Source organism: Triturus cristatus, chromosome 7, assembly GCF_964204655.1.
Source record: "Triturus cristatus chromosome 7, aTriCri1.1, whole genome shotgun sequence".
NCBI classification, from domain to species: domain Eukaryota; kingdom Metazoa; phylum Chordata; class Amphibia; order Caudata; family Salamandridae; genus Triturus; species Triturus cristatus.
The window spans coordinates 1,863,846,080-1,863,868,819 of NC_140590.1; the positions used below are offsets into that span (position 1 = coordinate 1,863,846,080).

The window sequence follows — 22,740 nt, forward strand, 5'->3', positions numbered from 1 at the left end:
ATCTATTTATTTTCTTTTTAGTAGTAGGCACTTTTTAATTTTTTTAGTGACTTCGAAAAATACATTTCAAGAACTTATCTCCAGAACAAACACAACGATTATCCATAGACATAAAAACTTTTTCACTCCAGACACATTCAGTTTATCATATCATACATTCATTCACATACCATACTGCGCAGTTCAAAAACATCCATATTGCAAACATACAAATCACAGATTATTTTTCAATACAATAGAGAATTTTTCACAGTGGCCATAGAAACATTTTCCAGAATAATACAAAAATGCAGGTTTTTAGAAATTATTTTAAACTCTTATGGCCAATAAGCTACGGTCGACGCGTTTCAAGCCCCGTCTGTTCTTGGGACTCTCATCAGGACCTAAAATCTAAAAAGACAAGAAGCGACTTAGTACTACTAGACACCTCTGCACTAATGCTTCAGCTATACAATTTGCCAAATAATGTACCTTTATTCAAAAGGGGGAAACCATCCAGGGAAGTCTTTTTAAACCTGGAAGAAAACGACCAATTAGATCAACACGACTAGATCACCATTCATCAGGTCAAACATTCAGGTGTTTATAACCAGTGTGCTTACTTCGTATGTATCTCGTCTCGTAGTGAAGTTGTGGTTATTTTCTGTAAAAGGGCGGAAATGGCGGAATTAATTTCTTGGTGTATCGATTCACTGATTAAAGGTGAATTGTGATACTAAACTGTGACTTACTTTTAATATTCCTGTCTTCCTCGCTGAGAATGTTGTATCGTGAGAAGACCTTCAGAGAGTTGTGTGTCCAGCGGTACTAGAATGGTAAAATTTACGGAGTTATTTCTTCCTTCCAAGGGCAGGTCTTTTAAGGCGATTAAAGGAAACGAGCACGGGTTGAAATCAACGTACCTTTGTTTACTTGGTGGGCGCGTCTTTTTCGTTCACGTATCCACACTGGCGTACACAGATTTGTTTGTACTCTGCTGTTTGAAAAAGGAGGACAGTGCTAAGTTTTCTCTTCTCGTCTTATGTAGATAAATCTTTTTTGACCTAAACTACCTTTATGTCTTCTTCTGTACCTGAGGGCTTTACGGTCTTCTTTCTGCAGCGGGGACGATGTCTGCTCTGTTGCGCATTTCAATCGAAAATCTCGTGGGATTTAAGAGAAAGTCTCAGTTGTTTTAGTATTCATGGGGCTTGTAGTTCTTAAATGGCCATGTCTAGTTCAAGAAATACGTAATAAAGTTGCGCGGTCCCTAAAAGGAAAATAGAAAATGTATTGAATATCCTTTAAACTATTTCTTGGATGGAATTTTTTATCCAAGGGTCTGTTTAATGTCCATTGCGTGACACGTGTCTTTAAGGATGCATCCAAGCTAGAGTGTTGCAGTGTGGGACTTGTATTTGACAGTGCGTATTCTCCTTTGGATCGCTAAGTATCTCTACTCCACCATATGTGCTATTCCATTTCTCGGTGCAGCTTCTTAATGAGGGGGTGATTCTTGACAGCAGTCTGAACAGACTTTATCTTAGATTGTATATTTCTGAAAGTTCATTGAGGCCATTAACAGCGGTGTTGAATTTTACTATTAGCATGGCTTCTCTTCTTGATAGTTTTATGTCAATATCTCCTCCTCTTACATCCTGTTCCACTTTTGAGATCACCATCCATTTTAGATCTTTTACCTGATGGTTGTTTATTTTCCAGTGGTTCACTAGTGGGGCATTCAGTACGTTTTTATTAATTCTAGATTTGTGCTGAGAGATCCGGGCTCTGATTTCTTGACTTGTTTTTCCAATATATAATTGGTTACAAGGACATCGTATTCCATATATTACGAATCTAATTCTACAATTTGTAAAAGATTCGTGCTTCCAGTGTATTGAGTTATGAGTGAACAGTGTCCCTTCTTCCGTCTAGTCGCAACATACACAAGTTCCGCACTTATGGTGCCCAGTTATTGGAGGAAGTCCTACATAATCTCTTACCGAGATTTGTTTTACTGCTGGCATTGCTGCTCTTACCACTTGGTTAGCAATGCTGCGATCTTTTCTGAATGCAAAGAGAGGGTTTTGATTCAGTGAGTCATCCAGATATTTGATCAGATGCCAATTTTGATTAATTACTTATTACTGGTTTGGACACTCCGCCCTACTGCTCAGCACTGAAACATCAACTGAAGCTAAAGCTTCAGCGTCAATCACCTCAGCACCCAGCCGCCCAGTTGCTGACCTGACCAACAAGATCCACTGCTTTGACACCAAGTAGAACTTTAGCACCGAAACACCAACACAGATCTGATCCAAATACTTCAGAACCTGCTCTGAAAATACATACCATCAAACCTGTGGAGCCTATCCTCCGTAAATTACAAGAAAAACTGGATGCTCCACAGGAGCAGATCAACATTCAGCCTTACTGGACAAATCCTAGCAAAACTTTCTGCTCCAAGTCAGCCACCATCAAAAAGACAGCTGCCTTTCCAAGAGGTTCTTGACTCACCCACACCACCTAAAAGGAAGAAAATGGAAAAAGCCACTAGTCCTCTGGCTCTTTCACCACCCTCACCACCTCCACCTCCACCACAGTTTCTTGAAGATCCCCAAGATATCTCAAATCAGGGATCGCCTGGTAATGGTCTAGGGAGGCACGGTGCTTGGGATGACACCTTTGAGACACCACAACACAATGGCTCCTGGGACGCTTATGATATAGCCCACCAGGGAGCACTGACGCCGATTTATATCCCACCAGTCCATCCCCTCCTGATGATTCCACTGCGTATCAAGACATAGTAAGTAGGGCTACTACCTTTCATGATGGCCAGCTCCACAAGGAACCCTCATAAGAGGATCTCCTCTTTGAGACCCTTTTATCTACCCTTTGGGCCACTCAGTCATTACCCATGCTAAAGGGCATGTTACTCCACATGGAAGACATTTTAAAGACCATGTTAGGGCTGGAGTAATAATACCCGAGGTTGATAATAATATAATGCCGCTCCATCAGATCCTGTATACATTAGGTGACAAGAACCACCAGACTCCCTATTCGTCACCACTGCTCATAAGCGTGCAAATTCACAAGCTAGTGAAGATGCCCCACGGCCTGACAAAGAGAGCAAGCACAGTGATGCAGCAGGGAAAAGGGTTGTGGCGCAGTCTGCAAACAATTGGTATATTGCCAATACAGTAGGTTTACTTGCCCGCTATGACCGTGCGCACCGGGACGGAATAGAGGAGCACCTCCAACATCTCCCAGAGGCGCACAGAAAAAGAGGACAGGAACTTGTCTCCGAGGGCAAGTTAATATCAAATGCATCCATCCATTGTGCTCTCTATTTTGCTGACTCTGCAGCTAGAGATATCAATACAACCATCTTGCACGGCTGCATATTTCTGGGTTCAAACCAGAAGTACAGCAAAGTCTGCCTAATGTACACTTTGACAAAGAGAATCTTGTTGGTTCCCAAGTTGACGAGAACCTAGAACTTTTTTGAAAAGACATGGAAACACCAACATCAATGGGAGCCTTTAAAACAGCTACTCCCCGGGCTCCTGTTGCCTCTCCAGCTATCGTGAAGAGTCAAAAACCACAACTTTCCTCCACCTCATACCAGCAAAGTCACAACCAAAACTCCTCTCTGAGAGGACACTTTAGAGGCTCCTATAGGGGCAACAATGCCAAGGGTAGATGCAAGAGTGCTTCCACACGTGGTGGAACACCCACCCCCCAAAATGACTTCCTTCTCCTCCCCTGACCATATAACACCTGTCAGGGGATCATCTACAGGACTTTTTACCCACATGGCAATCAATAACATCAGACTTTGCTCAAACAGGAAGTTCAAGTTTTTCTACTCAAATGAGCTATAGAAGCAGGAGTATACTCCCTCTACTTCCTAATCCACGAAGAGGAAGGATCTTTATGGCCAATTTTAGACCTTAGGCCCCTAAACCATTACATACTGTCACAGCATTTCAATACACTCACTCTACAAGACGCGATTCCACTTCTCCAACAAGATTTAAAGGCCGCCTCAGATTAGCTATAGCCGGAAAACATTATCAATTCAAGGTCCTCCCATTCAAGGTGACTACTGCACCTTGGGCATTCACCTAATACCGAGCAGTGATAGCAGCACATTCACAAAGACAAAACATCCATCATCTGTGCCAGCAACATACTCAAGCTACCATAAATCTGCTCCATCGCTTAGCGTTCACAATCAATGTTGCCAAATCTCACCTTCAACCTCTGCAGGTTAAATCGTATCTGGGAGCTATCCTAAACACACAGGCAGGACTAGCCTATCCCAATATTGTGAGAATCCTGAATTTTCAAAAGCTCATTTCCCATTTCCAACCCAATCAATAGGTCCGAGTAAGAACAGTCATGAAGCTCCTAGGAATGATGGCTTCCTGCTTTGCTATAGTACCGCATACATAGCTACAAATGCATCCGCAGCAGAGGTCTCAGGCCCAAGGTCAATTGGAGGATCTAGTGTTGATAAACAGCCGCACTCAACGCGCTCTACAGTGGTGGAACACCATGAATCTGATAAAAGAGCAGCCTTTCCTCAACCCTCTTTCCCACATCACTCACAGGCTGGGGTCTCTGGGGTGCCAAAAAACAGAATCTCCACATGAACTACCTAGAGCTTCAAGCTGTTCATCTAGCATTGAAAGCGTTCCTACCTCACCTGACAAGCAAGGTCATCCTAGTTTGAATGGATAATATGACAACTATGTACTATTTACAAAAACAGGACAGGAGCTCATTATCTACAGTTGTCACCCCTATCTCAGACCATTTGGCGCTGGGATCTAAATTGCAACATTTATCTGTTTGCGGAACAGCTTGCGGGAACAGACAACGACTTAGCAGGATGCGAAAACAAGTCCACGAGTGGCAACTCCACCCCCAAGTCCTCCTCCCTTACTTTCACAAATGGAGATTTCATCAAATAGACCTCTTTGCAACTGCGGACAATGCCAAATGCCCAAACGTTGCCTCCAGGGTTCCCAGGCCCACTATCCAAGGGCAAGGCACTATGAATGAATTGATCAGGGACATTTGCCTATGCTTTTCCTTCTGTCTCTCGCCGTCTGTTTCTGGTTTGGAAACACAGGCAAACATCTCTCTAACTCATACCAGTGGCTCCCACATAGGCTCGAAAGCTCCGGTTCATAACACTGCTAGAACTATCTGTAGTTCCCCACAAGAAGCTTCCCCTCAACCTGGACCTTCTCACACAGAACCATGGAGAAATCAGGCACCCAAACCCAAGGAGCTCAACCTAGCAATTTGGCTTCCGAGGTCATAGAATCTGGTTATCTCAATCTCCCACCTGAATGTATGACCATTTCAAAGAAGTGTGTAGGCCTACCACATGCTATGCGGCTAAATAAAAACAGATTTGTTTGTTTTTGTTATAATTAATACATTCAGTGCCACAATACAAACATTGTTTGTTACCTGCTACATTTACATCTCTCTGGGCTCATATTCTCCTCCATACGGTTGCATCTTGCTGCAGTAGTTGGTTATCATAAGAGAGAGATTCCACCCCAGGTTCCACCTGCCCCTTCCTGGAATCTTAACATTGGGGGTCATTATGATGGCAGTGAACCCAACACCGCATCCTGCCGGTGGCGGGTTCACTGCCATTGTGCGCCCATTCTCTGCCCGCCAGATAAGGATCGTTACGATTGCCTGTCAGACCCACCCTGCATCCACAAAATGGTGGCGGTGCCTAGCAGGCACCGCCCGCCAGATTTGGATGCTGCATCCCTGCTAGGCTGTATGTGGTGGTTCAACCGCCATTCAAAGGCTGGCGTGGATGTACTTTGGGGGCACGTTGCGGGCCCCCCTTTTGCAGGGGCATGTTACTTGTGCACTTGGGGGGCACCTACGGTGTCTCCCTACAGTTCCCTACACCAGGTGGCAGGCACCGCGTGGTGCCTGCCACGTAGTGCCGGGAAATGCACAACATGCATTTCATCACTGCGGCGGGTGCTGCACCAGCAGAACCCACAGCAAAGGTAAACATGCACAATGCCACTAAGGCGGTAGCATCGTAATTACATGTGCGGGACCACCGCCATAAAGACTTAAGTCCGTCCGCCATTGTAATCACTCCGTTGTTCTCACAATACTCATGGGTTCTCCTTCCTAAACCCTACATAGTTGTCCCCTTCAATTTCTCTCTTGGAATTTGGTATTTTTAATCGCCATTAACTCACTTCGACATGTTGGTGGGCGCCAGGCATTAACCTTAGAAGAACCTTTTTTCCAACTTCATAGACACTCGTTGATCCCATGCCCCAACCCCAAATTCCTTCCAAACATTGTCTCCCACTTTCACCTCAATGTTATGTTATGTTATGTTAGAGGCATTTGATATAGCGTTAAAAGACTCACACAAAGGTGTATCTCGATGCTAACAACTCGAAACAGCAAGTGCAGGAAACCCATTAGAATGTTTTAAAATGTTTTTAAATGTAGAACAATCTTGGTACATTTGAATTTGCACAGGAAGCTTGTTCCAGTGGAGCGAGGGATGGTGAGAGAAGGATCTACCAACAAATCTAGAGATGTGAATGCAATGAATTTTTAGAAGAGCTTGTTTCGAGGATCTGAGCAAATGAGTTGACTGGCATATGCTGAGTCTGTTATGAAAGTATGAGGGAAGCTGTGGGGTTAATGCAGCCCAATTTAAATATAGCCCATTTCCTGATGGGGTGCCAGTGAAGGGCTTGCAGTAATGACGCGTTTGCTTCTACTAGAAGTGCATTCCCATAGTCCAGGTGGCTGGTGATCAGTGCCTGGACTAAGGTATTTCTAGATAGCGTAGGGAGCCATGGGAAGGCTTTCCTGAGCAGCCGCAGTGTGGAACAACAGGTGCCACATATGATGCTTATTTGGGCTTTCATGGAAAGTGTTTGATCTAGCTTGACACCAAGATTCTTTACTACCTGTTTAGGGCATGAGCGCTGCTTAATTCGACAGCCCACCAGTCCACTGACCAAGACTCCTGAGCCTTGCCAAACAGCATTATCTCTGTTTTTTCACAATTTAATTGAAGGCAGTTGTAAGCCATCCAATTAGCAATTTTCCTCATGCAGTCCGCAAACCGCCGTCGTCAAGCAGTCGATTGAGTTGACAGTGTTTTTTCCTCAACCAGACTCTGTTGAAGAAAGGGCTCTCCATGCATTAGACGTCAAAAGAGCCCTAATGTACTACATTGACTGAACTAAAACTTTCCAAAGACAGAACAACTATTTGTTGCTTTTTCACCTCCACATCAAGGAACGTCTAAATCCAAACCAGGCAGTGCCAGGTGGACAGTTGAGTGCATTTAAACATGTTACAGTAAAGCCAAGAAAACTGTATCTACATCCCCTAGAGCCAACTCTACTCACAAAAGAGGGGCTTCCATGGCTTTCGTAGGCAACATACCCACTGGCTGACATATGCAGCAACATGGTCTACACTACATACCTTCACTAAACATCATAGTGTGGATGTTCTAGCATGTCAACAAGCTACTGTAGGCCAGCTAGTGTTACAGACACTCTTTCAGAGAAATGCAGCCGCTCTTGGAGGGACTGCTGTACAATCTACGCAAAGCATGCATATCTACAGCCACACATGCTTTGAGCGGATTATGTTACTTATCCTGTAGGCATCTGTTATTGCTGTAGCTTCACATGCGCCCATCCTCCTTTTCCGGACACCTACGGCAATTGCAATTTCCTTTATCTATTTAATCTGCATGGACATCTCTTTACTTACACTTCTTTCACACTCCATTCTAACCAGCCTGAGGGAAAACAATCTAACAATGGAGTCGATGCCCATGCACAGTCTCACCTCAAAATTTTGACCCTTAAAGATTTCCTTGAAGAAAACCAACTTGCACACATCTGGACCCAACACTAGATGGCAGGAGTATGCAAAACATGTGAATCTACAGCACTGCATGCCACAAACAGATGCTTACATGATAAGTAACATAATCACCGCTCCCTTTAAGGCACGCGCGCGCGCACCTTCCCTGACGTCAGCGCGCACTGCCGGATGTGGAGCGCGCACAACGCAACCAGGACGTCTCGCAGGAGAGAGGCAGAGGTGCCGCCGCTTTAAGAAGCGGGCGGCGCGATAAGCAGGCACTTTTGCACTGGTGCCGGAGAGGAGTCATCAAGAGTGCAGGTAAGGGGGCGTGTGGGGTCTTGTGGGCTTGTGGGGGCTTGTGGGCTTGTGGGGGCTTGGGGGGGTTCGGGGGTGTGTGGCTGCAGAGTGCGGGGCTGATTGTGGCCTTTTGTTTACGTATTGATGGTAATCACAGCCCGTGAAGGGGCTTTGATTACCATCAATACTTAAACAAAAGGCCACAATCGTCCCCGCGCTTTACTAACAAAAGAGTAGAGTCAGTTTAAAAAGTTCTTAGTTCGGCCTCACGCAGGATCCATCTCACAGACATGGCAATAGATCGGACGTCGATGATTGAAAGTGTTTCTTCAATGCGATGGGTGATTGTCTGTCCCTGGGAGGATGTAAATCTGCTGTCATGTTCTCATGTGCTTTAAGACATCTGACCACGCATAATTTAGATTTGTTATGTTATGTTACCCAATTTGTAAAGAGCGACATATGCCCGACGGCGTCTTGAAGCTGATTCTGTGAGCCACGATGAGCAGAGCAAGAGAACCTACTGATTGAAAAGCCATGTTTTCAAAAGTTTCCTAAACTGAAGCAAGGAGGGTCCAGAGTCATGTAGCGCTTTATAGGCCAAACAGAGGGCCATGAGCTTAATTCTATTTTTGACCTTCAGCCAGTGAAGGATTTTGAGCGTGGCGGAGACTGAATGGTAACTGCAAAAGAATCTGGTGGTCTGGGAAAAGGGAGCAGAAACCAAGTTATCACAACACACAGGATTACAAACACCCAGCAAGTATCAGAAGTGTAATGAAAAAAGATAAATCCATAAGGAAAAACTACCTTCGCAAAATTAAAGGATTTCCATCAACTACCAAGAGAGGTCAGTGTCATCACTTGGATATCCTTCCTTCCTACCACCACTCCTCTAGATCACAGAGGGAGGTGATGTGGATCGGATTACGAGCAGGCCACAGAAATGACAGCAGGAGGAAGTGCAAGCAAAAGAAAACAGAGACCACTTCAGTCACCTCCTTGCAGATTTCAAGAAAGTGGATATCAATAGCTTGGGTGATGGAATTACCAGTGCAGTGCATGTGAGTGAGATTAAAAGGGATTTGGGAGAGAAAAACTAACTTTAATACAAAACATCTCTACCAATCCTTTTAAAATAGTGCAGAAGCAGCTTTCAACAAATAGGCCGCTTCACAATACGGTCAACTAGTTTCAGCCTGAAGGGCCACATGCCCCGGCTTTCTTCAGGACCTGGACAATAGATTGCTACTGCATTCTTAATTTATTGAAACGTGCTAACAGTTATCATCGAATACAACCTTTTGCATGATAATACCTCGATACAAGCGGAGTGTTCTTCACACCTGTAAAAGATAAGCACACAGATCCTAGCTGTGAAATAATAAAACAGTTATAAATGCTCACCATAACTCATTCATCATCTATTGGCTATATGTATCCCAATACATTCTATTTATTGCACCAACGAATCAAATCTTTAGCCGGTGCACTCACCTGTCTTGTATGAGATATAAACCTCACCTCACCCGGTAACAACTCAGGTATGGGAGACCCCGCCCTGTAAGGGAAGTGAAATAACCATTGAGGGGAGCACAAGACAAATTTCAATTCACCTACTATGCCCCTTCGTGAGTGTCTCATATTTTGTAATCTTCTACTCAATAGTGGACACCTTTCTCTAAGGGAACACACTTAGAAACACACCTTAAAAGATTTGGTTATCAATTTGGCAGTTCATTTCCACAAATCGCTATTTTGTCAATGCAGACACTGTCTGCAAGAGTTCTTTACTTAATGAACACAACCATTTTTTTGACAAATGTGTATATCAACGCAAAACAAAAAACAAGATAACATCTCTGTATTCCTAAAAATTGCCTTGCGTTAGCATGCACGATACATTTAGATCTGTATTAGGTGCAACCAAATAGTGAGCTACCTTTTAAATCTATATGGGCCTACCCACATTGCTATATATTCATGCCTGTGTTGTAAGAATGTTGCGAGTATAACCCAAACATAATTTCAAGACACACTGTCTGTACCAGAATTACATTCTTGATGTATTAGATCAGCATGTACCTTTGAAACGCCTGAAGGCCAGATTAAAACATTCTGCACCGTGGTACACTGAAGAGCTGAGTATCATACGTAGATCTTGTCGACAGGCAGAAAGGAAATGGCGCAGGCATTATGCTGAGCACGATAAAGTGGCCCTTAAAAAGGTACAAGCTCAGTATAAAGAGCTGATGGCTAAGGCCAAGGAGGACTTTTTCATCGACTCCATTATGTCAGCACCAAATAGCACTAGAGCCCTTTTTAAGATCATTAGAGACCTCTCTAATCCCACTAGTGCGGGAAATAAAGTGGTCGCGTCACAGGCGCTATGTGATAAAATCGCCTCTTATTTTGAGGAGAAAATTGCAAAAATTGTAGGGGGGCTAAATATGTGCGACCCTTCCCCTCCAAATGCTAAAGGACACACACCCCCGGAAGAACTAGGGGTGGTAACCTCACTGGAGCACTTTATACCACTCACTAATGAGTTGTTTAACAACGGTGCACAGAATGTGAGGTCAGGGTCTCCATTAGACCCCCTACCCAATAATATCTGGAAAGAGCATGCTCCGGCTTTGCTCCCTCGGCTGTGGCAGATATGCTGCCAATCTCTGGAGGAAGGGGTGGTGCCTGAAACATGGAAGCTGGCAGTAGTTACTCCACTACTAAAGAAGTCTTCTCTGGACCCAGGTGATCCTGCTAGTTTTAGACCCATCTCCCTGCTACCTTTTTCTATAAAAATCATTGAAAAGGTAGTGAGTAGATCTCTCTCTGGGTATCTGGAGGAGTTCCATCACCTGGATAAGAGCCAGTTTGGCTTTAGACCAGGTCATGGAACGGAGACAGCTCTGGTCACGGTGTTGGATAACCTTCGGATGCGGGCTGACAGAGGCCTTTCGTATGTACTGGTCCTCTTAGATATGTCAGCCGCATTCGATACGGTAAACCACCAAATTCTGTTGAATAGACTGAAGCATTTGGGAGTGAAGGGTTGTGCCTTGAGATGGATACAATCTTATCTCACAGGGAGACAACAGGTGATTTCTCTACCCCCTTTTACCTCCAGTAGGACCTTGGTGGAACATGGGGTCCCCCAGGGATCGGCCATCAGCCCCATCCTCTTCAACATTTATCTGCAGCCATTAATCCCGATTATCAAAGCGTACGGGATCGATCTTATTAACTACGCGGACGATACCCAACTAGTGTTCTCACTGGAGGGAAAAGGTGCTTTGACTATGGACAACTTCCAGAATTGTATGTGTCAGACTTCGGACTAGCTTAGGGCTAACTCACTGCAATTCAATGGAGGCAAGTCTGAGGTGATCTACTGCCCCCCAGCGGGAGTAAGAGATATGCCTTTTGATCTCAGAATGACCCCAGAAGTGGAACCCATTGTCCCAGTGACAACGGTGCGGAATCTGGGGGTCAGGTTTGACAATGATCTTCAAATGGCTTCTCAAGCTAAAAAAACAGTGGGGGTTTGCTTTGCTCTCATGAAAGCCCTACGGCAGATTCTACCTCTCCTGCGTGTGGAGAAAAGACCTTTGGTGGTCCGTAGTATCATCCTAAGTAGGCTGGACTACTGCAATTCTCTGTATCTAGGAGCTCCTCTTTACATCTATCAGAGTCTGCAGAGGGTCCAGTCTATGGCAGCCAAATTGGCGCTGAATAGGAAACGTGGTTCCTCAACCACGTTGGCGCTTCAAGAGCTTCATTGGCTTCCTATGAGGGAAAGGGTCAAATTTAAATCCCTGTGCATTGTCTACAGAGCGGCACACGGTCTTGGCCCTATCTCCCTGCAGGAGAAAATATCCTGGTACAAACCTCAAAGGACTCTCCGCTCATCGAATGCCTTCTTGCTAAACACTGGTAGAATCAAGAAGGCCAGGATGGGAGGTAGGGCCTTTAGTACAGTGGCCCCGCGACATTGGAATGAACTCCCTTTGAATATTAGACAGGCTAACTCCTTGATGGATTTCAGGCGAAGTTTGAAGACTTGGCTCTTTCCTAGGGAGGGGCACATGGCCTCTTAACTCTCCATCTCCTGATCGGCACCGGCTCTCTATCTCTCCTCGTCTTTTTGTCTCTGATGCTACACATTTGTTGGTCTAGAAGTTTCTCTCCATCACAGTCCGAGCGCCAAGATACCCGTTGGGTGATAGTTGCGCGTTATAAGTAAAAAATACAAATACAAAATACAAATACAAATACTCTGTTAGTAAAGCGTTTCCATGCCTGTGTTGTAGAAATATGTATGCCTTTAGTTATTCACAGCAAAAAAGCTCTGGTGCATATTTACAAGGCGGCGATAGAAAATTATCGCCGCTTTTGCGGCCGTTTTCAGCCGAAAAGCGACGATAATTTTATCGCCTAATTAGCAAGGTCACGCTAACGCGTGAAACCTTGCATTTGCGCACCTATTCTTAACACCCAGCTTTGCATCTCTAATGAGATGCAAAGTGGGCGTTCCTGACCTGACATGACAAGAGAAATGTCACTAAGCGACATTTCTCCTATCATCAAGCCCCACGCTATGAAGCATAGCGGCAGGAAAAGTAGCGATAACCCCTGTTATCGCTACTTTCCTTACGCCTGCTTCAGGACTGACTTGATATGGAAGGTGGATATCATGGCTAAGTTTGTGAGTTCCTATCAACAAGCTAACGCCACATTTCGTGAGATTATCGCTGGGTTTCCAGCGATAATCTCACGTTAGGCAGTTAGCACTAGGATTTTTATCGCTTTTGAGATAAGCGTTGCTAATAGCACGCTATCTCAGCGATAAAAATCCACGCTAGCCGGCAATAATTATCCTAGCGCTAAGTGCGCTTAGCGATAATTATCGCCGGTTGTTGCTGATATGCCGCTCTGTTTGTAAGAATGCTGGAGCAGGTCTCTATTGCCGCAGTAGCCACTCTTTATTTGTTGGTTAAAGATCCGGCAGTACCAAGTTTAGAAGGTATTGCGAAGAAAGAAATTCTCCATCTCCCGGTGCGGGTAGATAGCATGAACAGGGGCACTCGTTCTCACCGAGTGGGTCTCTAAAGCCGCAGTAGCCGCTCTTTATTAGTTGGTAAAAATCAGGCAGTGCCAAGTTTAGAAGATATAGCGAGAAAAGGAGTTCTCCTTCCCCCGATGCGGGTAGATTACATAAACAAGAGAACTCGTTTCTAAGCTTGTCGTGAAGTTTGTAAGCGTGACAAAGAAAAACACAGACAAACACAGCGGTTAAAGGGCAGCGCGTGCCGCGCCTCTTACCTCTCCGTCGGTGCCTCGGGCTCTCTTGAGTCAGTGGGAGGTACCGAGGCACTCTACTCAACTAATTTTAAAGCCCCGTGACCTTTGGCGCTTCATAGTGACATCAGTATAAACTACAGAATGACGTCATGATACCAGGAAGCTGTAAATTAAAAAGCAAAGGTCGCGCGATTTGCGAGATCAGCAAAAGGACCAAAGAATTACGTCCCCCTACCCGGAAGTGGTAGTTCTTTCAAAACGCTTTACACAGTTATTAATAGAATATTTATAGAAAAATACATTTGCAACATCTTTAATTATATCATTTATTTAATCGGCATTCACTTAAGCTGTAATGGCTTCTTAATACCGGAAAGCTGTAGTATAAAAAATGGGAAGGTCGCACGATCTGTGAAATCAGCAATTGGACCACCGAATTGCGTCCCCCCACTCGGAAGTGGTAGTTTTATCGGGACGCTTTGAACAGATGGAAAAAAACATTTTTGCAGCCTCTTGGTTTTTAAGATATTTGTCATCTATTTCAGCTGTCATGATGTCTTTTATATCTATTGCCAAATAAATCTGCAACTATAAACCTGTCTATTAATTGTGGGAGCAGCTTACTGTCATTAACCGTAAGCCATTCTACTCACATGGTTTCCAAATTTATGCCAAATAAGTGGTAATGACTACTGCCAAACCCTGTGTCCCCTCCATCTGATGTAGAGTCTCATAGAGTTTCACAAGGACGTCCACGGTATACCATCGTTAAGGCCCTTGATGTCACTATGCAGTTTGAACACCCATTTCTGTTCTTTATTGAAGAGAAACCTGGCTTTATCACTCACATGAGATGATATATATGGTTTTTCTAAAACCGTCCATGTAAATTCATCTGCTTGATGGTCAAATTCAGAAAAGTGCCTTGTCAATTTAGTGTTGGTTTTTCTACATCTAAATGTGCTTTTGTGTTCCAGCATCCCGAGTTTGACTTTGCGAGTCGTCATCCCTACGTATTGATATTTGCAGGGGCACTGTATCAGGTAGATCAAATTATCGCTGTTGCAATTGGAAACAGTATTCTGTATCCACGGTCTGGTGGTTCCAATATCAACTGTTTTTGAATGTTTAGTTTGCGGGCAAATAGCACATGCTCCGCACGGAAAGTGGCCCTGAACAGCCGGTAAATCCCAGAGCGTCCCAACTTTTCTTGGTACTTGCTCTATTGGTCGCGTGTGTACCAGTTTGTCGCGTAGATTGTGCCCTCTTTTGAAAGCAAACTGCGGCATTGGAATTTTCTCTTTACAGCTGTTCAGAAGTCGCCAGTTCTTACGAATACACTTCTGAATGCCATTCGTTAGCATACTAAAAGTATTGACAAAGGTCAAACGCCCCAAGGGCGGTTTTTCAATCTTTGGTTCTAATAACGCCTCCCTGTGATTGTTCGTTGCGCACTTGTATGCACGTTTGATTCATTTTCTTGGGTACATCTTCTCTGTTAATTGGTTAGATAGATTACGGGCATGTTGTCTGTACAGTTCAGGAGTAGAACAATTCCGTCTTACCCGTAAAAATTGGCCAAACGGCATATTGTCACGCAAGGCCTTTGGATGCTGGCTGTCGTACCTCAAGAGGGAATTCCGTGCCATGGGTTTACGATAAAGTTCGCTTTCCAATCCTGTTGGTGTTACAAAAATGGATAAATCAAAGAAAACTATTCTAGTTTAGTGTGCCTCAAGGGTGAATCTCAGAAAATCATTCCACGTGTTGAGCCATTGTTGGAACTGTACCACCGATTCTAGGTCTCCACCCCACACCACGAGAATATCGTCGATATATCGCTTCCATAGTCTGATCGACTTATGGAAGGGATTATCGTCATTCAACACGTGTTCTTGTTCGAAATTGTGGATGTATATGTTCGCCAAGCTCGGGGCAAAAACACTCCCCATACTCGTTCCAGAGACTTGAAGATAAATTGTTTCTTCGAACTTAAAAAATTGTCTTTCATAGCCATATGTGCCAGGGTCATGATAAAATGGACCAGAGTGATGGAGTCCAAATTTGTGTCATTCAGGATAGAAGCAATAGTGTCCAACGTCTCGTCTTGGGGGATAGATGTATACAGTGATTCGACATCGAAGGAGACCAACAGATCTTGCTCCAAGTCGAATTCTACTGTAGGTAAAAGATGCAGCACATCTTTTGTATCCTGGAGATAATTTGGCATCCTTTTTACTATAGGCCTCAAAAAGAAATCTACAAAAGTAGATAATGGTTCTAACAAAGAACCTATCCCTGATATTATGGGTCTCCCCGCCGGTGGTCTTTGAATCTTATGTACTTTTGGTAAAGTATAAAAATACAGCATCACCGGGTGAGTCGTTTGGAGGAATGCATTTTCTTGCGTTGTAATTCATCCTTCATTATAGGTTTCTTCCACTATTTCAGTGATGGTTTTACTGTTTCTCTCTGTAGGGTCTTCCCTCAGTGGACGATAAAATCTCCTGTCGTCCAATTGTCTCAAACACTCAGTTCGATAGGCCTCAGTATCCAATATCACAATTGCACCGCCTTTATCCGTGGGCTTAATTGTGATTTCTCGATCCTCGGTGAGTGCTCGAAGAGCAGCTTGCTCTTTCTTTTGTAGGTTACTGAAATTCCTTCTTTTGTTGTTACACAGGGTGGTAATCTCTTCTTGTACTGCTCTCTCAAACGTGAGTACATGTGGTGGTACACTTTGTAATGGAGGATTGAAAGTAGAGCGCTTCTTAAGCCCGGTATTTCCAGTGTCAGTCAAGGGCTGTATCTGGTCTCTGTCTTTGAAAAAATAATGTAAGCGTATTTTACGAAAACAAATCGCAAGCTCGCATTGTACTTGAAAGTCGTCTCCATCTGTGGTCACAACAAACCCAAGGCCTCTATTAAGGACTACTTCTTCCTCTTTAGTCAAGATTTTTTTGGTCAAATTCACTATCAAATCACTTCTGGGTTCATCCCCGACTGTTGCTGGTTCTGATTCTGTTTGGATTTGCTGCGAGTGCCTATTTGCTGAGGCACTGGGGGCGTTGATTCCAATGCACTTGTGGTTGCCGATTCCTTCTTTTGCCTCTGGTTCTGCCTGGGCCTGACCCTAAAAAAGACTGGTTATTAAAGTCTTGTGGGTATAGCTGAAAAGGCACACCTGGTGGTTGGAACTGTTGTGGCGGAAAACCCCATGGTGTTGGGGGCCACCATTGTTGGAAGTGTGGTGCCATATGTCCTCTCCATGTGGCTCTTCTTCCACGACCTCTAAACTGTTGCCTGTTGGTATCAGGAAGTTCAGAGTCACTAAGATTATCTTCGGAACTGCTGCCCGAGTATGTGGAGCCATATCTCTTGCCTTTCTTATTGAACTCTGGAGGGGTATAATCATCGCTGGTATATGGATAAACCACCTCATGTTTGAATTTAGCCAGGTCTTTCTTGAATTTCTCAATTTTAGATAAAAGTGAGAGGCGTGGATTGGAAATCAATGCGACTAAAACTAAGTACATGATTTTCAACCCACCCCACTCAACCCGCCCAAACCCCATGATAGGGCCTGCCAGATTAGACCGGGTTACCACCTTTGAATATTTGGGGGTAACCCTTAATCAATTTAAATGTAAAATGTAAATGTATGTGTCTTGTATAGCGCACTGCTGCCCTGAGGCGTCCTGGCGCTGTAGACCGCTGGGGAACCCATCCTGGCTATCCCTGTGAGATGGTCCCTCCAGGGTATCTCCAAGGTGAAACCAGGCATCCCCAGCGAATGTGTGAGGCAAGCTAATGCCCAGAGTTGCCGAGTGTATTCCTGGTTAGAGTAGGTACCGAGGCGAGAATTATCGAGTCCGTTTTGACCCTGGTCCACGACCCTGCCGCGTCGGGAATTGAACCCTGGTCCCTGGCCGATTCTCTGCTTACGGATCTGCCGCCTCTAACCAGTGAGCCACACCTCTCCACAATTTATGACCTGGGATTCGCATACAACCAGGGCAAACCTGAAACTGGCCCAGTTAACGGGCGGTATATGCAGGATGCTATCCGGGTCATCTTATAAACCATTTGGCCCACCCCTCCACATTTACAAAACTCAGGCAAGAGGGGCAGTTACATATGGGGGTGAGATATGGGGGCATACAGCCGGTCAGAAATTACAGATAACTGAGAATAATTTCATAAGACAATTGGCTGCACTACCATCTAGTACCCCGCATCTCCCGCTAAGATTTGACCTTGGCCTTAGGCCAATTACCGAGGAGTTGGGACTCAAACCCCTGACTTTCTGGCGTAGATTATGGAGCTCGCCGGAACTATCCAGTTATAGGGCTGAACTTGCAGAAATTTTGCGCCTTCCCAAAGTCTTACAAATACCATGGTTTAAATATATTAAGCACACTTTTGAAATCATGGGCAGACCGGAACTGTGGTTCAACCCGGAAAATGTTTGCAGCAGGATCTCTCGCAGATCCCTAGCAAAGGCTTATTACGAGCGCAAGTTAAGGTTACAACTGAGTCTATACGCCAGGAATCTTTATCCAAACTCTTCCTCATTGTCAAAGATCATTACCATTTAGAACCAGTTTTTGACGACGTGGGTCCACCCATAACAAGGAAGTTACATATGCAGTGGCGTTATGGAACTCTCCCCTTGAGGGCATATACTGAACACTGGTCCAAAACACACTCTTCAGTGAATTGCCAAGTATGCCCACACTCGCGAGAGAATGATTTGCATGTTATTTTTTTCTGCCCTGCATACAATATACCCCGGAATTACTGGCTTGTCCCACTCCTTAGGAATTTAGGATTTAGGAATTATTACCCTGCATATAGCATTTTAAAGTCAGATTTATCCGTCCCAACTGTATTTGCAGTTGCCAAATTTTTAACATCTATGTGGTTTATCCGTAATCGACTTTCTATGTCCAACAATAGTACATGATAATCTAGAAATGTTTTTTTATATGACTGTTTTATGGATCTCTTTTATTTATTCAACTGTAACTCTTTATTACATAACTTATAAATGTATATATGATGCATTCTTTTATGGTCCTTAGTGACCGAAATAAAGATTATGATGATGATAAAAGTATTGAGTCTTTAAATTCTTTGTTCGATTTATTTGATTCTTCCTGGTTCTTTTTGAAGAGGGTACTAGTGATGGTGGTTTTAATTTGTGCCTCCATTACTTGTATCTCTATAAGAATGGCATCAGCTAACCGTTTGGCAGTACTGATAATCAGGATTAGCCAATCGCGCGTACAGCGCCAGGCTTTTAAGGACCAATCCTTGAGAAAAGCCTTGTCCTGTAAAAATAGGCGAGGGGCATTGGTATCAATCAAACCCGGGGGCGCACAATTGCCTCGCAGATACTCAGCCATTATGGCACCGTGTATCACAGTGCGAGAATGGGATTTCTTCAAGATCGTGAGCTTGCCCCAATCCTCTACATTGGAAACTCCAGAGCTAATAATACTGTCTAATATGCTCAGTGCGTTGTCTAGTGTAGTTTGATAAGTGGCATCGTCATATGCTAGACCGCCAAACTCTGCCATGTCAACAGAAAATGTGTCTCCAGTGTATTCAGTATATTTAACTTTCAGTGCACTCGACGCCTTTTTTAGAGGAAGCACTTTGATACCTGTGATATGTTTATAATTAGAAAATAATTCATCTGGCGTATGCCCAGCCTTATGTGTGGAAACCGTACTAAGGTGCTTAAGATCCACTGCATCCAGGATTTTTAATAGTGTCCTTGTCTTCCCCCTGCTCTAAATGAAAGTAAAAAATATCCTAAAATGGTAAAATTAGCATTGCAGATATCAGCCTCAAGTAGTGAGCTGATAGAACGTAACAAGCCGGCTTTAGGACTGGGAGGGGGGTAGATAAGAGAGCTCCTATAGGTATGTTTATTTGTGAGCCCTAATTTGAATGACAGGGCTTCACAGTCCTCAGACTGTATGGTAGTGAAGTTGGCCCTGAAAATCCCACGGTAAATGACATCCGGTCCCCCTCCAACATGATTTTTTTATTTCTAATGCAAAAAATAGCCTATGTTATGTTATGTTAGGTTGGTTTTATATGGCGCACCGCTACCCAACTAGGGTTTCCCAGCACCAGCCTGAAGAAGCAGAAAGCAGCAGAGAAGTAAAGATTACTGATTAAACCACCAAGTCTTTAAAAGTTTACGAAAGTTCGCATATATTGTTTCACTGCAAAGTTCTAAGGGGAGAGAGTTCCACAGGGATGGACCCAAGTAAGCAAACGAACAACCACGAGTCCTCGTAAGCTTGACTCTGGGAATTGAGAATTTTCCCTGGGTAGTGCAGCGTAACAAACGGGAGTGTTGGTAGGGATGAGCCAGATTCTGCAGATATTGAGGAGTTGTACCGGCCTTGATCTTGAACATGTGTGCCAAGGCTTTAAACTTGGTACGGTTTTCGATTCTAAGCCAGTGCAGATCTCTCAGGGCACAAGAGGTGGAAGATGTTTTAGGAATCTGGCAAAGCAATCTTGCGGCTGAATTTCGAACCACCTGAAGCTTCCGTATTACATCCTTATTAGCCCCCAAAAAAAGGATGTTCCCGTAGTCCAGTCTGGAGGTCACAAGAGCCTGGACGATGGTTTTTAGGGTAGGGCTGGGGAGCGTCCAGATGATTTTTGTCATCCATTTCAGAATGGTAAAGCAAGTGGCTGCCACCTTCACCGCCTGCTGTTTCATCGATAATTTGTCAACATCCAATAGAAAATAGGCAAAAAAAATAAAAAATGCAGAATGGAGCAGCCTGGGCCAAATGCAGCACACATCAACAACCCCTGTAAGCCATCCAACATCCAGGATGACCAGGATTAGAGCCTGGATGCCTCGCTGGACCTGCGTCTGGAGCCTGGATGCCTCGCTGGACCTGCATCTGAAACCTGGATGCCTCGCTGGACCTGCGGCTGGAGCCTGGATGCCTCCCTGGACCTGCGTCTGGAGCCTGGATTCCTTGCTGGACCTGCATCTGGAGCCTGGATGCCTTGCTGGACCTGTGTCTGGAGCCTGGAGTGGGATGCGGAGGAGCTGTGGAGTCGATGAGCCATGGCGTTAGACATTGAGGCACGACAATTGCCCATACCTGGTGGTGAAGTCTGGCAGGTCGCATGCAGACACGTTACTGACCTGTGTGAGAAGACCCCCTTGTGCACCTTGGAGCTGTTAATAGTAGAGGCGCTCCTGCGCCCCAATGTAGCGAGGTCTGCATTGCATACTATGATCCACCACTACACCGGGGTGCAAGGAGGGGATTATCAACTGTGGGTGCTGCCTCTCTGCATCACAGGCCGGATGATATTGGGCTGGCCTGATGCTGTGGAGGGTGAGGCCCCTGAGCTACGCCGAACTTGTGTGGCTGGAGCGCTGCAACTTCACGCCTAAGGGGGCCCTGCAGAATCAACTGCATCGGGAGGTCCACCAGCGGACTTGGCGGCAACTGCTGTACCCAGGCTTGTGAAATCCCACCCACCTGAGGCTCCTGATGGCTGAGTCACAGATTTGGAGAGAGTGCAGCGGATTGCACCATGGTGTCAATGTCCAGGTAAGGTGAGTCGCCCAGGCGTAGCACACGTAGATTATGCACCCCCCAATGGCAGCTCATCCGCTATGGCGGAAGAGCGTCGCCCCACTGCTTTCAAGCAGTACAGAGGAGGAACAATCATTACATGATGATGGCTTACTGATGTAACCGTGCTATGTTTCCTTTGCGGCTGGGAGGGTGGGTAGGACTGCTCCAAGCACGGGGCAAGGCATGGATGGATTGGCATGCCCACTCAAGTGCGCTGTAGTGTAGTTCCTATTTCCCTTATAGGCACTGCGCATTGGAATAATATACGCTATCGTTCTGTGCATAGGACTGAGGTCAGTATGCTCCTATCGAGTATATTAAACGTAATTACTTGAGTGCCAGCTAACTCACAGGTCACTAGAAACTAGGAAGAAGAGAAGGGGCTACGGAAACAAGCCATTTCAATGGATTGGGATATCATGTTACACGACTTCGAACTCCTTGACCTCTTACCCCTACGGGGTACCCCAACACCATAGCCTGTTATACCGCTTAACGGTCACCTGAATGGAGGCTCCTGGACCCCATTCCCCCATTCTGTCATTTCAGAAAATATAGACCCCCCCAGGAAACACCCGGTAGACCCCCCTTTAGGTACCTATGGCAATACCATAAACAGACCAGGAGCTTGGGGCGGGAGGGTTAGGATGGAGGGATAGTTGCTGGGATTGTTTATTTTAGTTAAATCGGAAATGTATGCTTTATGATATGGATGTTTTTATATCAAAGCTGCTTTGTTTCTGGAAACTGTTGCATTTCTTTGAAAGTAATTGCAGTTCCCTTTCAATGTCTTATACGTACCACTGACTGGACTCATATGCTGTGTCCTTTACGGCCGCCTCAAAGGAAAAAAGACCTTCTGTACTAATTTCTACAATGCTATGAAGTCACAGTCCTCAAAAAAAGTTTGTTAAAAAAAAAATGTATTAGTACATTCCATGCATTAGTTTTTAGTAAATAGGACATTTTCTGAACCATATTAATGTGTTCTGCTCATGCGCAGGAAATTCCCTCCAAGCCGTTAGACGTCCAATTGCGTAGATGCAATTGACGCATGCGCAGTAAAGTTTTTCCCTGTTACAGCCGCGGTTAGTCCGCTCTCTGTAGGCAAGCTTCTCTACCTTATATATTTATGAAATGCGTGATGATTAGTCACAAGACATAATTAGTATTTCATGTTAATAATTTATACGAGTGAATTGAGTACAAGCAAGTCTCTTCATCAACCTCCTATTGCTAAAGCCCTCGAAATATGACATCTAATTGGACGAGTGCCAAGGAAATTACCGCTGCTAAGTGGTGTAATGTGGTTTGTCATAATCTTAGGTTAGGCAGAGCCCGTTCAACATCTATTCATATTATTATTAAAAGATATTTGTTATGGATGCCTCTTTCTTATTTTCTTTCCAGATAAGGCTTGCAATATTGTTGAAGTTTTTCATCCTCTTTGAATTTAATTTTTTTCTGTATATTATGAGGAGTTGGTTGTAAGCATGGGTCATTCTTGAGGTTACTGTTAGCTAGGAGTGGGCGTAACTCGAGTATTTCTGTGTAGCCTAATCCCTTGGAATTACCCTAGAATTTAGCGGGATTGCACTTGAATTACGTAAGTAATCCTGCG

At 44.6% G+C, this 22,740-nt stretch overlaps 1 protein-coding gene and 2 long non-coding RNA genes across 3 annotated transcripts in view; 1 reads left to right on the forward strand and 2 right to left on the reverse strand.

Moving 5' to 3' along the window:
- The window catches only part of LOC146813518 (uncharacterized), a 182,853-nt gene extending 169,239 nt beyond the window's left edge, over nt 1-13,614 (reverse strand). Inside the window, exons 1-2 of the long non-coding RNA XR_014966040.1 lie at nt 13,510-13,614; nt 9,685-9,748 (exon numbers count right to left, since the gene is read on the reverse strand). This is a non-coding gene — a long non-coding RNA (uncharacterized LOC146813518). The remainder of the gene's footprint in view (nt 1-9,684; nt 9,749-13,509) is intronic.
- LOC146813519 (E3 ubiquitin-protein ligase TRIM38-like) overlaps nt 1-22,740 on the forward strand; it is a 191,118-nt gene that overhangs the window by 137,082 nt on the left and 31,296 nt on the right. The window lies entirely within an intron of this gene.
- LOC146813520 (uncharacterized) lies at nt 75-1,225 on the reverse strand. Its single transcript, XR_014966039.1, has 6 exons — nt 1,073-1,225; nt 903-976; nt 732-807; nt 603-643; nt 472-515; nt 75-390 (listed from the first exon to the last, which is right to left on the reverse strand). It is a non-coding gene; the product is annotated as an uncharacterized LOC146813520 (long non-coding RNA).